General features: G+C 44.6%; 1 pseudogene; it reads left to right on the forward strand.

Annotated features, from left to right (window-relative positions):
* Positions 1-2,408: 2,408 nt before the first annotated feature.
* LOC136464648 (probable lysophospholipase BODYGUARD 4) lies at positions 2,409-4,010 on the forward strand (annotated as a pseudogene).
* The last annotated feature ends 13,990 nt before the right edge of the window (positions 4,011-18,000 follow it).

Below are 18,000 nucleotides of genomic sequence, written 5' to 3' on the forward strand. Positions count from 1 at the left end.
ATTTTGACAAAAAAAAAAACATCATGTTTGCCGGCAGTGAATCGTCAAGAAATCAAACATTGTCAAATTTCGTCAAGAAATCAAACATCATTCTTACTTGTCAAGAAATCAAACATCATCCAAATGTAAGTCCCTGATCGCCAGCAGTGAATTGACATGTTTGCGACATTTTATCTTCCAAATCTGTATAGCAGCTCAATTTGATACCTTACTACGAGTTTGACTACTCTCTGAGGAGATGACGACAGAACAAGTCTCGTCAAGTTTGGACTTAGCCACGGTAGAAAACCAGACTTAGCCATGGTCGTAAATTCTAGACTTTTAGTCATATTTCCACGTGCTCACAGGTCATGACGTGCTTACATGTCATGAGGTGTGTTGCATCCGTGCTTGGATGCCTGCACATGCACGTCATGAGCCCCATTCGAGAGCACTGGCGACGTGCGGTCAAAGCCCCATTGGAGACTGCCTGCCCCGTTGTATTGTTATGAAAAAAATTGCTGCCCACATCCAATCGCCCCCTCCTTCAGCCAGACACGCGCCAATAAATACCACGGCCATGCAGGCAACATAATGGCTCATACATGGGGACAAGGAGAGAGAGCGAGCGAGACTGCGACAAGGGATCAATCAATGAAACATGTTTATCACCACGGGCTGGCCAGCAGGCTAGTATAGATTTTCTAGAGGTCGACGCCGTAGCAATTGACGTCGAGCTCATGTCACGTCCACGCCACGTAGACAGCCACATCAACGACATGCAGAAAATGACCCTGGACCTCGGCGCCAAAGCAATTGGCGCCGAGACGTGTAAGCTCGTCGGTTGCGGAAGAGGAGCTCGTCGGTCGTAACTCAAAGTGGCTACAGAATAAGTTATTTTGTAGCCGGCTACAAGGTAGTAGTTCTATATAATTGCTACGTTAATTTACGAGATTATAGTAACTCCTTACTAAGTGGTTTACTATAATGTTATGGTAAATATCCTCATGAGTTATAGTAACCCAACTATCGTAAATATGTGTTGACATTATCGTAAATTAGTATATAAAATTATCGTAAATGGAGGTGGCTACAAAATAACTTATTTTGTAGCTGGCTACTGAATATACTCTCCCTATATATATATATATATATATATTTTAATTCTCATTAGCATTCTATCTTGTCATACAGTGCTTTTTCCTAACGCCAACCGTAGTTTTTATCGTTATCTGCTGGCGCTATTATAAAGAGAGTCGATTCCAGTACTGCATTCGAATCAGCTGATACCGACCTTTATGCAATCGATTGCTTGATGACACGATCTTGGGAGCTTTCGAATAAATTCAAAGGGTAGAATAGTACTTTCACGTGGCTGCTAAACCCAGCTCTCAATTACCCATTCTTCACCGTCCCCAATTTAATCCAAAGCCACACGTATCCAAATCCAAGGGATAATAGTAACCCAGTGGATAATCGAAACAGACAAGGATGAACACACGGACATTACTGGGAGCAAAATCTCGTCGCCATTTGGGTGCCAAACTGCCGACCTGAAAGATTGACGAGCTGGAAACGAAGCGACTGCAGCAGCCAGCGCAGCGTCTGTCCGTCCCTGCTCGACCGCCGTCATCACAGATTGTGCAGCAGGTTGGACCCCATGGGCGTCAGCTTATTGTCCTCCTCAAACCAGCCACGGGTCTATCGGAGCTCCTCGTGCTCGTGCCGTCAGAGGCGGCGGCCCGCCGCCGATGCCTCGCGTGGTTATATGGTCTGTCATGGTCGCGCACTGGCCCTGCTAAGACGACGCTCGCGGCTGCGGCGATTCTGCTGCTCCGCCCATGCCAGGCCCAGGAGTGGCGACAAGACGATGCCCACGAAATAGATCTTGCGAACCACGGAGCAGGTCGTGGAATCGGGGTTAGGGAGTTGAGAATCTGTATATATTAGGAAAAGCACTGAACTACCCTTAATTATAATTGAGTAAAATACACCGGAGGTCCATTAACTTTCGGTGAAGTGTCATCTAGGTCCATCAACTTTGAAACTGCATTTTTTGGTCCATTAACTTTCGTTTTGTGTCATCTAGGTCCATCAGCTTTGACTCTTGCATTTTTTGTCCATGAACTTTTAAAATGGTTCACTGCAGGTCCACGCATGCATGCACGCACGTCGGCTTTTTGCGTCGGTGGAGCCATGCCTGCACTCGCCGCCGTCGCTCGTCTACCGGGCATGCATGTGTGTTTTCCTGCTCGAATCATGACAGGGTTAGTGCATTTCGGCCTGGCTAACTGGCTAAGCGGCCCTGTGGTGTCGCGCCACCCTGCTGCTGCTCCTGTCGCTGGCTCTCCGCGGCGCGGCGTACCTGCAGCAGCGGAAGAACTTCATGGCCACGGAGGTCCCTCCCGTCCCTTCTGGCACCACCTACCATGCGAACGTTCCCGAGCTCCGGCCGGTGGTCCACCTCCACCACATGGCCACGGAGGGCCACCGGCGCGGCGTCCACGGCGCTGGCCAGCGCCGTTTTCGCGGTCCTGGACGTCGCCGACGTGATCCTCTGCTTCGTGTACGCCCTCCTCGACGGCGTCCTCGAGGACAGCCTCGTGCGCTGCTACTGCCATAGGAGCTACGACGACGGCGACGACGGCATCAGCGAGGCAACCGCTGCAGCAGTGGACGGCGGTGACCACGAGGAGGTCTCAGACACGCTGTACGCGCACGGTCGGAGGAGCGCCGTCAGGGACGCGCTTTTGAAGCTCCAGGGACTCGTCGTCGGGAGGAGGGGAGCGGCGCCGCTGGATGAGCCGATGCCCCCTGCAAGTGGCGCAGCCCCAGGTGGTCTGACTGCGCGTGCAAGTCGTGCGTCGCATGGCGAGGCGCCGGCGAGGGCGAAGCCGGCGGCCGGCTGCACGTCGTCGTCAAAGAGCCGGATCGGAAAGCCGCCGGCGGCGGCCGGTTTGCAGATGAAGCAGCAGGAGCACGCACGCCCGACCGCGAGAACGCCATCTTTGTGCACGGTTTCACGTCGTCGTCGTCCTTCTGGGCGGAGACGGCCGGTGTTCCGGGAGTCCTCCTTCATCCTCGATGACTGCCGGCTGTTCGCGGTGGATCTCCTCGGCTTCGGCCGGAGCCCCAAGCCTGCAAACTGCATGTACAGAGTGAGAGACCACGTGGAGGCGATCGAGAGGTGCCTCATCGAGCCGCATGGCCTGATGAGCGGCAGCGCTTCCTTCCACCTGGTCAACCACTCCATGGGCTGCATCATTGCCCTCGCCTTGGCTGCCAAGCACCCGACCCGCGTGAAATCCATCACGCTGGTTGCACCGGTGAGTAGAGTACACGCACACACCAGTAGGCAGGCAGCTCCTTTGGCGCTCACCATCAGTCAGTGACGACTGACCGTGTTCGTTGGTTGCACTTGCAACATGCAGCCGTACTTCCTGCCGTGCGAGCAGAGGGCGAGCCAGGTGGCGCTAAACAGGCTGGCCGAGAAGAAGCTGTGGCCGCCGCTGCTGTTCGGCTCCGCGGTGATGTCGTGGTACGAGCAGGACCGTCTGCTTCCTCGTCTGCAAGAACCACCTGCTCTGGGAGTGGCTCTTCAGCCTCTTCACAGGAAACACGTACGTACATACACTTCGTAGGCACGGTTCAGAGTCTCAGACACGCTGAACAGTGCTGAAACTATCTCTTTTCTCTAGAAAAAACAGTTGCATGCAATGCAATGCAGGGACGTGGATTCAGGGTGAGGGATCTGACGAAGCACACCCACCACTCGGTGTGGCACACCATGCACAACGTCATCTGCGGCGGGGCGAGGCTACAGGACGCGAACCTGGAGGCCGTCGTGGCGGCCGGCATCCCTGGTGCAGGTGGTCCACGGCGCCGACGACCAGGTGGTTCCGGTCGAGTGCAGCCGCCATCTCAAGGTTAAGCTCCCGCGCGCCAAGCTCAGTGTCATGGACAGGCGTGACCACTCGACGGTGGTTCTGGGCAGGGAGAGGGACTTCGCCGAGGAGCTCAAGGCGTTCTGATGGTCAGCTGCTTCAAGGTCCCGGTTCACGTCCAGGATGCGGACGTTCAGCGACGATACTGATGTGCCTGAGGGTGGTAACGTGTACACGTTTGTACTTGCGAACAGAGCCAGCGACAGGAGCAGCAGCAGGGTGGCGCGACACCACAGGGCCGCTTAGCCGGTTAGCCGGGCCGAAATGCACTAACCATGTCATGATTCAAGCAGGAAAACACACATGCATGCACCGACGCAAAAAGCCGATGTGCGTGCATGCATGCGTGGACCTGCAGTGAACCATTTTAAAAGTTCATGGACCAAAAATGCAAGAGTCAAAGCTGATGGACCTAGATGACACAAAACGAAAGTTAATGGACCCAAAAATACAGTTTCAAAGTTGATGAACCTAGATGACACTTCACCGAAATTAATGGACCTCCGGTGTATTTTACTCATTATAATTCGTAATTAACACCTGTTGCAAATGATTTTAACGAGAGGAACCACCGATTCCTCCCAAAAACCGTAACAAAGCTCTTAATTAATAGATTAACCTTCCATTTGATTTTTGGTTTTTGATTTTTAATTAATAGATTATCTAACGTGGATGTGGTGGGCATTGTTGGCCTGATATTTTATTAATATCTAATCAATCATATATTGGTTTTTTAATCAACCGTAGTACATGAGATTTATTCCCATATGTTTTTAATTTCTTGAAGAATATTTTTCTGTACATATATTTGACCTAAGATATTAGTTTTTCAATCAACTTTAAACGTGAGTACAGGAGATTTGTTCCCGTACGTTTTTAGTTTCTTGATGAATATTTTTTTTACGTTGAAGATGTGGAGATTTTTTCCAGTACATTTTTCTTGAAGGATTTTTTCTGGTACATCAAAGTTGTCTTTAGCCGTACAATGAGATATTGGCCTCACTGGTACATAAAACGTTTTCACAGGCGGTGGTAGAGGCATTTATACAGGCGGCTAAGTCCACCGCCTGTACTAGGGGTCAGTACTAATCGGCCCACAGGCGAGCTGTGAGCCGCCTGTGAAAAAAGGGTTTTCACAGGCGGCTCACTTTGTCAGCCGCCTGTGTAAATAGTTATTTACACAGGCGGCTCACTTTGTCAGCCGCCTATGAAAACCTATTTTTCACAGGCGGCTCACTCTATGTGCCGCCTGTGTAATTATGTTTTTTTTATTTCAAATTTTAATATTTGCCTCCACACTGTACTATATTTGTCACATATATATATATATATATATATATATATATATATATATATATATATATATATATATATAAAAGATATGCAAACATGAACCATAAAATTGCATCATACATACAACACATAAATATTACAGATGTGTACACATGAAATCAAACATCAAGCATAAAATTACATATAATACACGTCATTTCATGTTATGAGTTCAACCATTTGGTGTTTACATGTCATTCGTTTCAAGTTTAGACTTGCTAGGTCTGTCAGCGCTCTAAATCTTTCACTTGCTAAATCACCGGCTTCATAAAAATATGATCCGGTACTTGGAATTATTTCTCTCATAATAAAACCGCACAAGTCTGCTACTATATCTTCCATAGTTTTTGGAGTGAATGGCACGTCCTTTCCTTTGCTTCTCGGCTGGAAACAAAGTTTAAAAGCATCATTGACACATGTCCAATATTAATATTTCCAACTTTAATGAGAAAACTTCATACATAGATATTTTTTACCATATTTTTGTCCCTGACGTATCGTCCCCGCTGCCTTATGAACTCACACACATAGTATCCACACTAGACCGATCCAGGTGGTTGCTTGTGGCACTATGTAATTAATGAGCAAAAGATTAAACTAAAATTGTCATGCCTTGTGTATTATTTATATGATGATATGTGTTCGGACAACTTACCGGATAATGGTGTTGTATCGTCAATGGCACACTAGGATCTGAGCGGGCGGCGTCGACCGGTCCTTTTTGCTTCTTATAAAACCGCCATGCCCTGTAGATATCGAATATAAAACACTATAGTTATTTAGAAACTCTAATTCATATAAGTACGGATGTGGTTGCATGTTGGCTCACCTTTCTAAATGAATCAGGAATGTTTGATTCGACTGAGGAGGATAATGTAAGGAGTCTAGGACAAGCACCTTCCCTTCGAATGGATAAATATAAAAAACAATCCAATGGTCACTGCATGAATAAACGAGTGAGCGACACATGTACTTAGGGTTAACACGATAATTTGAAGTACGTATACGAGGTCACGCTTACCCAAAGTTGTAGGGTGCCAATATAAAATCCCTGTACTTATATCTCAGCATTGCTCTACCGAGATAGAGGGCATATTTGTCCTCGTATTTTCGTTGCAATTCCTTTACAGCTTCTGCAACTTGTTCTGGTGTTTTGTCCTTCTCTATCTTTGCTCTATCTTCATTTGTAAGTACAAATTTGTGCATATTTTCTTGTAACCTGATTGGACTCAGGTAACCGACCATCGATCCTGTAGTTAACGATCTCTGCTCGTGGTCTTGCAAACTACATACAACATCCACATATTAGAGTTTATCACATTCCAAATTTAATAATAACAATGTGTGTGCATGAGTGATACTTACAGGCACCAGATTATAATGAGTTGGACATCAAGTTTCCTATAGTTCAACAGCAGGTGCATGTCCTCGAAGGTAACAAATGCCCCGCTTTTATCCTTGCCAGTAGCAAACACGTCTGCTGGTATGTCAACACTAACTGCATGCAGGCCAGCATTCACTGCTCTCATGTACCAGTCATGAAACCTTTTTATCGTCCATGGACCCTTTTCAAGCACCGTCCATTGCAGCATAGGCCTTCCGGGCACATAGTTACTGGGGACATTGACATAATCATCAACCGTTGGCTTTCTTATATCCTTAAGGGTCAATGGTGTATTTGATGGCGGTTCGACATGTACATCGCCACTTGGGGCTTCCTTTGTTGGTGGCACGGCTTCAGTTGCTTGGCCGGCGGCTTCCTTATTCTGTGACGGTTCGAGCTCAACGACTCGTGCCGTCCGCTGCTTTCCAAGCCCTTTTAGAAATAGAACTGTGCCTGCTGCTTTCCCCTTTTTTGGCTCATAGGGAGAAACCAATTTTGGAATTGGAAATTTATAGTGTATTAAAAAATGAGTATAGAGAGTAGATGGCAACTGCTTCCGGGTCCTCGGCCTCTCATGGGTTTCCAAAGCGACTTAGGCCGGGCCTCCCTCTCATTTCATGCGGCAAGTGTCGTGATGAGACAAAGATTGTGATGGAGTACCAAGTGAAGAAGGAGGGTCCCAACAAGGATCGTATCTTCTACAAGTGTCCGGATCGCAATGTGAGTTATTTTATCGTATTTAATGATTATGGTTAGTTTATACCTATTTTCATGATGGTTGTGATTAAAGTTCTAATTTTTTGTTTTAATTTCAGTGGGATGGCAGTGGACGATGTTCAGGCTTCTACTGGGAGGAAGAGTATGTTGGACTCGTGCAAAAATATCTTGCACAACAGGCAGATACGACGGCTAATGAGGCAGTGATCCAGCCGAAGAAGCCCAAAGATGTTGCACAATCGGGGGATCTGTCTATTTTAGTTGAGATTGGTCGTGAAATCCTACTGCTACTGAAATGTATTTTAGCTTTAGTTCTTTTAGTGGTAGTTGGGATTGTCTACATTGTAGCGATGCTTTCATAAATTTGTATCTTTTGTGGTGGCACGCATGTTGTATAAATAATTAATTATGATCTAGGTTTTAATATGGTATTTATGTCATGTAATGTAGATGAGCCGTCATTGGATGTATAATGTTGATCGCCGCTCCCAAGAGTTCATTGACGGCGTGCATTCTTTGTTACGTGGGGCCGAGGCAAACAAACGCGATGGTTTCATGTGCTGCCCATGTGCCATATGTAAGAATACGGTGGAATATCCTTGCTCAAGGACTCTTCATTCACACTTGTTCAAGTCGGGTTTCATGCCAAACTATATTTGTTGGACAAAGCACGGAGAAACCGGTGTTGTAATGGAAGAAGGTGAAGAAGAACAATGGGACGACAATGATATTATTCCCGATGGTGCGTGCTTCAATGATACTGCAATGGGAGAAGCTGAAGAAGAGGTAGCCGCAGAAGATGAGCCGGCTGATGATCTTTCTCAGGTCATTCGTGACGCACAAAGAGAATGTGAAAGTGAAAAGAGAATGTCAAAGTCGTCTTTGGAAAAGGACATGGAAGCCAACCTATTCCAAAAGACGCTAACGGTCACGCACCCATGTGGAAGAAGAAGTCCATATTTTGGGACCTACCCTATTGGCAAGTCCTGGAGGTCCGTAGCTCGATCGACGTGATGCACCTGACGAAGAATCTTTGTGTGAACCTGCTAGGCTTTATGGGTGTGTATGGAAAGCCTAAGGACACATTTGAAGCACGACAGGACCTGCGTTGTTTGAGAGAAAGAGACAACCTGCATCCAGAGAAGACAGATGATGGACGCCATTACTTATGTCCTGCTAGCTACACTCTAAGCAAAGAGGAGAAGGAAATCATGTTTGAATGCTTAAACAACATCAAGGTACCATCTGGATTCTCCTCGAATATAAAGGGTATTATAAATGTGCCAGAGAAGAAATTCTGTAACTTAAAGTCCCATGACTGTCACGTTCTCATGACGCAATTACTTCCAGTTACATTAAGAGGAATTCTACCTCCAAATATACGTCTAGCCACCGTGAAGCTATGTGCATTCCTCAATGCAATTTCTCAAAAGGCAATTGATTCAACTGATCTAGCTAAACTACAGAATGATGTGGTTCAATGTCTTGTCAGCTTTGAGTTGGTGTTCCCTCCTTCCTTCTTTGATATTATGACACACCTCCTAGTTCACCTAGTCAAGGAGATTTTCACTCTCGGTCCTGTGTTCCTACACAACATGTTCCCTTTAGAGAGATTCATGGGAATCCTGAAGAAATATGTTCACAACCGTGCTCACCCAGAAGGAAGCATCGCCAAGGGCTATGGAACAGAAGAGGTCATTGAGTTCTGTGTTGACTTTATTCCTGACCTTGACTCGATTGGTGTTCCTGAATCGAGACATGAGGGGAGACTAAGCGGAAAGGGGACACTAGGGAGGAAAACATATATTGGTACGGATGATGATTATTTCAATAAAGCGCACTACACAGTTCTACAGAACTCCTCTTTGGTAGATCCGTATATTGAGACACACAAGGATCTCTTACGATTCGAGTTTCTAGGGAAGACTGAAGCTTGGATTACGCATAAGCACATGGAAACTTTCGGCGGTTGGTTGCGAAAAAAATGTCAAGGTGATGAGAGCATCCATGAGCAACTATATTTATTGGCTATGCAACCATCATGGCATATCGTCACATACAAAGGGTACGAGATAAATGGGAACATATTCTACACAGTAGCCCAAGATAAAAGGAGTACCAACCAAAACAGTGGTGTCCGCATAGATGCCACAGACCCGAATGGGAATAAGCAGACATATTATGGACGCATAGATGAAATATGGGAACTAGAATATGCACCTACTTTGAAGATCCCATTGTTCAAGTGCCAATGGGTCAAGGTGACCAGAGGCGGGGTAACAGTAGACAACGAGTATGGAATGACAACAGTAGACCTTAGTAATATTGGGTACAAAGACGAACCATTCGTCCTTGCCAAGGATGTGAATCAGGTGTTCTATGTCAATGATATGTCTACCAAACCAAAAAGAGGGAAAAACGATAATGACTCAACCAAAGAGCCAAAGCGCCATATAGTTCTTTCAGGGAAAAGAGTCATCGTGGGAATTGAGGACAAGTCGGACATGTCAGAAGAATATGAAAAGGATGACCGAATTCCGCCCTTCAAAGTGAACAAAGACCCTAGCATCTTTGTAAATAATGAGGACACTCCATGGTTACGAAGCGATCATAACCAAGGGACATACGTAAAGAAGAAGTTCACTGCTGTGCCCACTTGATGATATAGTGATTTAATATAGTGTGTGTTTGAGATATTATGTAATAATTGTGAATTCAGATGTTTATTATGTCATGTTTCAAATTAAATCAATGTTTGATTTGGTGGGATTTCTCTCTCAAAAAGGTAAATTAGGATACCGAGTGATGAAAAATTAAAATATTAACGTTAAAATGACGTGAAAACAAATTTTCTGTCCAAAATCAATAGTTTTAATAATTTTAATTAAACACTACATTTTTGCATTAATGACATAATAAATATTAGTCATATTATGTTTTATAATTCTAACAAAAAATAAAAAAAGTTAGGTTATAGATTTTTCCTATGTGCAATAAACAAAAAGAAAATTCATATTTTTAACAAAATAATTTTATGCCTTTTATTTAATTTACTATGTATTTAACAAAAACTATTGCATTTCTATTGTATTTAACAAGACTATTGCTTAAAACAGGCGGGAAACGAAACTGCAGCCCACCTTTACTCCCGGGTGGGAATCCCACCCGGGAGTAAAGGTGGGCTGCAGTTTCGTGGCCCACCAAAAAAAACCCTTTACTCCCAGTGCGTGTTACCAACCGGGAGTAAAGGTACCTTTACTCCCGGTTGGTAACACGCACCGGGAGTAAAGAGACCTTTACTCCCGGTTGGTAATACGCACCGGGAGTAAAGGGTTTTTACTCCCGGTTGGTGGCTGGCACCGGGAGTAATTCTCTCTGATATATAACCTCCAGCGCCTGGCGCAGATTGATCCACTCGTCTTCTTCCTCGTCGAACACCGCCGCCCTTCTTCCTCGCGCCGCCTCCACCGCGTCCGTTCGCCTTCCGTGACACCGGCGCCGCCCTCTTCTTCCTTGTGCGGCCTCCACTGCGCACGCCCGTGCCCCTCCTCCGCGCGACCCATGGCCCTCCACCGCGCCCTCCTCCGCGCCCGAGGCCCCTCCACCGCGCCCGTGGCCCCACCGTGCCTTCCGTGACACCGGCGCCGCCCTCTTCTTCCTCGTGCGGGCTCCACTGCGCCCTCCTCCGCGACCCGTGGCCCTCCACCGCGCCCTCCTCCGCGACCCGTGGCCCTCCACCGCGCCCTCCTCCGCGCCCGAGGCCCCTCCACCGCGCTCGAGGCCCTCCACTACCGAGCTCGAGGTGATATGTTCGTCGATGTCTTTGTACATTCGCCCGAGCCCTCCACTGCCGAATCATAGATCACGTCGAAAACTACGTAAAACTTTGGTGGAAGTCATGTCAACGCTCGAGGTCGATTGAAAATTCCAAATTTTGAATCACAAAATCCAGGAACTGAAAATGAATATTTGGAACTGTATATATATGCAGCGAGCGAGGAACTCTATATATTTGGAACTCTATATATGCAGCGAGCGAGGAACTGAAAATGAATATTTGAATCACAAAATCATGACAAGTTTAATTAAGGACCACCAATATGAAATTACTTTAGAAATTAATTAGATCGATGTAAATCCATGGCTTGTATAATAAACACGCTATATATTATTTGGTTTATAAAAATTAAGCGTTTTTTAGTTTATAAAAAATATCACATGTGATGATGTAAGCAGTTTTGGTTGGACTTGCATGCATGGCTACAGACAAATGAAGGAAAACTTCAACGTTTCTTCATTTGTGAACTTTGAATATACAGATATAATATATTAATGTTGCTAAAGTAATATGATGAATGACACATATACTTACATTTCATAATGACTTATACGTTTCTCATATGATGAATGACTACATGGTTCACATGGTACATAGGATCACAACATCACGCACCGACACCGCCCCGGCTCGCCTCACGTCGTCGTCGTCGTCAGCACGCCGGCCCACCTCACGTCGTCGTCGTCAGCACACCGGCCACCGCGCCGACACGTATATATACGTCATTTGTATTCATATGCATGTATATATACGTCGCGGAGCACCGCCACCCTCGTTCGTCCATGCGTTTCTATGTATATGGCGGAGCACCGCCGCCCTCGTTCACCCATGTGTACAGACATATATACGGCAGAGTGGAGCACCACCACTCTTGTCACACCGCCCTTTCTCGTGGCCTAGTTGATCAACATTCGTATTATCGTTATCGTTAATGCTAAACAATCACACCAGGGCGAACCGCGCTGTTGATGTACTATATATTGGTTTTGTTTTTTGAAGCTAGATGGCCGACCCGAGAAACATGGATGAGGAGGAGTTGATGATGAATTTGATCAACACTGGCACTCAAGTTGCCGGCGATGATGGTGCTAAAAATAACGTGCAAGAGGATGTAGATGATGGGAGTCAGTACTTAGCTCTTGAACAAAATGAGCAACAACAGATTGGCCAAGTATATATTTTTTATTATTAGCTATATATATTATCATATGTCTTTATGTGTGCTCATGACATTAAAAATAATGTTTATGTTTTGTAGCCCTCTGGATCGACATCAACAACTACAACAAAGAGTAAAAATGTTCGAGGTCCCAAAAAGCCATTGGAGGGCCGCTTCATCATCTCGGAGTTCAATGTGGATACAGGAGAACTAGGGGGGCCGAATAAAATGAAATTTGTGCACCACTGTGGTTACCTTGTATGGGACCGGCTCCCGATTAGTACCCGTGAATGGAAGAAGAAGACCAATGATCCTCATATCAGTTTTGTCTCCGATCGTGACAAGGCGTTAATTTGGAATGATGTCTTGGTACATTTCACGCTCCAAACAGATGGTTATGATGATATAATAGATGGTGATGAATTGAAGGAGCGAGTTAGGGATTGGGCAATGAAGAAGATGGCCACCCAGTTTCAGACTTGGAAGAAACACCTATACATGACGTATGTCAAGAAGAACATAGCACCAGATTTTACTGTCCCAGGCCCGATCTCAAAGCAGAGGCCCTATTGGGATGAGTTTGTACAGTACAAGACTTCGGAAGAGGGTGTGAGTCGGGTGATAAAGAACCAACGTAATGCCCAACAGAAGACATACCACCATACCTTGGGATCAGGTGGCTACCCAACTGCCATTAAGAAGTGGAACAAAATGGAAGCAGACCTTCTTGCCAAGGGTATCAGACCAGAATCACTCGAGTGGGGAGAACATGCAAAGAATTGATTTTTCGGTCATGGGGGAACACTAGACCAGAAGACAGGGAAGTGCGTTTATGGCGCAAGACTGCAAGAAGCAGCAGAAAGATTGTTTTATGCTCAGAGAGCTACTGCTAGTGGTGCGTTCAGGCCCAACAGAGAGAAGGATGAGCTAACATACGCCATCGGGACTGTTGAACATGGTGGCCGAACTAGAGGCAAAGGAAGTGTCTCGTGGGAGCATGGATTCCCTCAGGACAGACCTTCTTACAGAAGTCGCCAGAGAAAGAAGGAAGAAGAGGCAGAGCGGCTCCAGAGATTGGAGGAAGCGGTGCGTGAAGCACAGGAGCGGGAAAAAAACCTTGAAGCGAGAATGCAGGAGGAAATCAGAAGGCAAGTGCAAATAGCAGTGAGTGCAAGTAAGCAGGCATCAGAGCCAGAAATCAACATTAGCCAATCTGTTCAGTTGAAAAGCAGCTGCGCTTCCACGGAGATACCAAATCAAGGGGACACAGGACTACGCTTCCCTGTGGATGACGTCACTGAACCTTGTACAACGTGTGAGCTACACATTCCGAAGGAGAATTCTACAATCAAGGTGGCTATCGGTCTTGTTAATCCTATCGACCGAACCAAGACACCAAGGATTCATGGGAATATAATCCAAGAAGGATATGCTACCATCTCGGTAGATAAAGCTGAAAAAGGTTTTAGTGATTTGCCTCTTGACATTCCTGGAGGTGATGGCGAGAAGACTCTAGGAGAAGCGGAGAAGACATTCATTCTATGGCGCAAGCGCTACATCATCATTCCAGGGATGTCGGCTCCACCTCCTCCTGAACTACCTCACCATAGGTACGTGCGGATGAAAACACTACATCATTAATTTGTATTGGCTTAAATAATTAACAATCTGCTCATAATAATATGTCATTCCTTTTTTTTAGCAGATCCTCCCCCAACCTAAATCCAATTGTTCAATCGCCAGATCATCATAGTGCTCAGTACGATGACATTATGTTGGAAGACGAGGCTGCATCTACACCATCTCCAAGGAGGTCTCCAACGCCGCAGCCGCCACCTCCAAGGAGGTCTCCAACGCCGCTGCCAACACCTCCAAGGAGGTCTCCAACGCCTCCCCCGCCCCCGCCTACCAAGAAGCCTAGCAAGAGGCCAACCCCTCAAACGAAGAACCAGTCCTCGCCTGCAAAGAAAGCCACCGTGCAACCAAGGGCTATTCCCAAAATAATATCTGAAGAGAAGGAAGAAGGAACTGATGCATATAAAAAAGACATGTCTAGATTCTATGACAAACTTAAAATGAATCAAGAAGCAAGGAGAAACCCGGAGAAACCGTACTTCTTCGTAGCTCCAGATATTCTAAGAAAAAAGGTGACTTCTTACCAGCAACAACAGCGGGAATCTCGTAAGCCGTCCAAATCAACGTTATCAGACTATGATCGCACTCTCACCAAGTCAATTGAGGCGGCACAGAAAAAGAAGCGGGCAGGAAAAGGCATTGCCCAACTCGGACAACAAGCGCACCAATCAATCCCCCCGCTAGTTGTTGGTAATGAATATGGTTCGAATTTAGGATTAATGCATCAGGCAAACATACCTCCGGATGTCGATTTAGATCACCTTGGTAAATTTCTTGATGAGACTGGTCTCGACCTTTACCAGATGTTTGGTGATGGAAACATTGAGAGTGCGGCGGAGGTTGATATTTGGAAGAAAAAAATTTGTACTAGGCCAGAGTCTATACAACCCTCAAGCCTTATCTGATCTGGGGACGCAAATGTACCTGCTAAACAAGTGGTACATGCAGGCGTCTACCAGTGGAGACTTCTGCGTTGGTGTCAGAATTAGAGACGAACATTGGTTCCGTGGCGATGATGTTATGTATGTTGACTTTGCAGAATTTCATCAACTATGCCACCTGACCTCTCTGGACAAAGTTATCATTAGCTGCTATTGCCTGTAAGTAATAATTCTTTCGATCTATTATTAAACTCATCATATGTGTGTATATGCATATAAATTATCCTAACAAGTACTATATATATGCAGATTTACAATGACAGAGCTCAGAAAGGAAGGCTGCAATGAAATTGGTTTTGTTGATCCCCATATAGTATTCGAAGACCCAATTACTCCAAAGACTAATTGGAAGTCTGAGTCAGAGAGTAACCTCATGAACTAGTGAACCAACGCCACAAGAAGGATATACTCTTTCCCTATAACTTCAAGTGAGTGTTAATCATGTCGATCATATCCTTAATGGCTCATATGTTGATTCTAGTTAATTAATGAGTGTTATGCGTTATATCCTATAAACACATGCAGCAATCACTGGATATTGATGGACATCGATCTGGTGAAAAGTCACTTGATAATCTATGACTCGATGAGAAAACCACAACAAGACTACCAAGATATGATAGATATTATCCAGAGGTAATTTCGGGATCTCTAGCAACTATATATACACACAAACATGATGGTTAACTATATCTGATGACGTGGCAAATTTTTTATTGGGCAGTGTTTGGAAAACCTTTATTGAGAAGCAACACATGGAAAAATGCAAAGCGCCACTGAATGTAATCCCTTTGAAAGTAAGTCCCCTGAATCGCATCATCTTTATTAATTAAACATATAGCTTTCACCGGATCACCAGATTGGAATTTCAAATTTTTTTCTCGTAAAGTGGTGTCTAAGGCAGGAACAGGGGAACAACTACTGTGGTTACTATGTTTGCAAGTTTATCAAGGTGCTCTCCCAAAGAACTCCTACAGAGAGACTCAAAGTACGTTAAAAATACACTATATATTCATTTAATTATTATTATTGATTGTGTTACTATGTCTTTATATATATATATGTACATATATTAATTTATTTTCCTTTAATTCAAACCTGTAGACTCGATGGTTGGAGGAAAAGGTCATACGGCAAGACCAAATCAAAGCAATTCAAGAGTCTATAGCTGGATTTTTTAATGAGCAAGTCATCGATTCCAAGGGCGAGTTCTACTTCGACCCAACACTGCCATTGAAGCCAAGCTAGAGGATGAGAGGAAACTTGTTATGTCACAACAACTGTAATGCAATCTTTTGTAATATATGCACATGAAATAATATAATGTAAAATACACATATGCATGCATGCATGTAAATATATATATGATGCATGCATTCATATATATATATATATATATATATATATATATATATATATATATATATATATATATATATATTTCTATGCTTGAATTGTGTGATTTAATACGTTCATTGTGCTTGAACCGAAACATACTATATGCGCGTATAAATGTATAATTAGCAGCGTACAATACGATTTCGAAAACCTATTTTGAAAAGAAAACAAAAAATGAAAAGAAAAGAAAAAAGAAAAAAACCTTTAGTCCCGGTTCGTATTATCAACCGGGACTAAAGGTGCCGGCCATCGTGGCATGTCAGGAGGCACCTTTAGTCCCGGTTGGTGTTACCCACCGGGACTAAAGGTCCTCCTTTAGTCCCGGTTCCTGACCCGGGACTAAAGGACCCCCCCTTTAGTCCTGGATGCTTGCTCCCGGGTGGGGAACCGGGACTAGAGGGGGTTCCCCACCGGGAGTAAAGCTCGGTTCTCTACTAGTGTTCGTTTCAAGTTTAGACCTGCTAGGTCTGTCAGCGCTCTAAATCTTTCACTTGCTAAATCACCGGCTTCATAAAAATATGATCCGGTACATGGAATTATTTCTCTCATAATAAAACCGCACAAGTCTACTACTATATCTTCCATAGTTTTTGGAGTGAATGGCACGTCCTTTCCTTTGCTTCTCAGCTGGAAACAAAGTTTAAAAGCATCATTGACACATGTCCAATATTAATATTTCCAACTTTAATGAGAAAACTTCATACATAGATATTTTTTACCATATTTTTGTCCCTGACGTATCGTCCCCGCTGCCTTATGAACTCACACACATAGTATCCACAGTAGACCGATCCAGGTGGTTGCTTGTGGCACTATGTAATTAATGAGCAAAAGATTAAACTAAAATTGTCATGCCTTGTGTATTATTTATATGATGATATGTGTTCGGACAACTTACCGGATAATGGTGTTGTATCGTCAATGGCACACTAGGATCTGAGCGGGCGGCGTCGACCGGTCCTTTTTGCTTCTTATAAAACCGCCATGCCCTGTAGATATCGAATATAAAACACTATAGTTATTTAGAAACTCTAATTCATATAAGTACGGATGTGGTTGCATGTTGGCTCACCTTTCTAAATGAATCAGGAATGTTTGATACGACTGAGGAGGATAATGTAAGGAGTCTAGGACAAGCACCTTCCCTTCGAATGGATAAATATAAAAAACAATCCAATGGTCACTGCATGAATAAACGAGTGAGCGACACATGTACTTAGGGTTAACATGATAATTTGAAGTACGTATACGAGGTCACGCTTACCCAAAGTTGTAGGGTGCCAATATAAAATCCCTGTACTTATATCTCAGCATTGCTCTACCAAGATAGAGGGCATATTTGTCCTCGTATTTTCGTTGCAATTCCTTTACAGCTTCTGCAACTTGTTCTGGTGTTTTGTCCTTCTCTATCTTTGCTCTATCTTCATTTGTAAGTACAAATTTGTGCATATTTTCTTATAACCTGATTGGACTCAGGTAACCGACCATCGATCCTGTAGTTAACGATCTCTGCTCGTGGTCTTGCAAACTACATACAACATCCACATATTAGAGTTTATCACATTCCAAATTTAATAATAACAATGTGTGTGCATGAGTGATACTTACAGGCACCAGATTGTAATGAGTTGGACGTCAAGTTTCCTATAGTTCAACAGCAGGTGCATGTCCTC

The sequence above is a fragment of the Miscanthus floridulus genome, chromosome 7 (assembly GCF_019320115.1).
Source record: "Miscanthus floridulus cultivar M001 chromosome 7, ASM1932011v1, whole genome shotgun sequence".
In the NCBI taxonomy this organism is placed as follows: Eukaryota; Viridiplantae; Streptophyta; class Magnoliopsida; order Poales; family Poaceae; genus Miscanthus; species Miscanthus floridulus.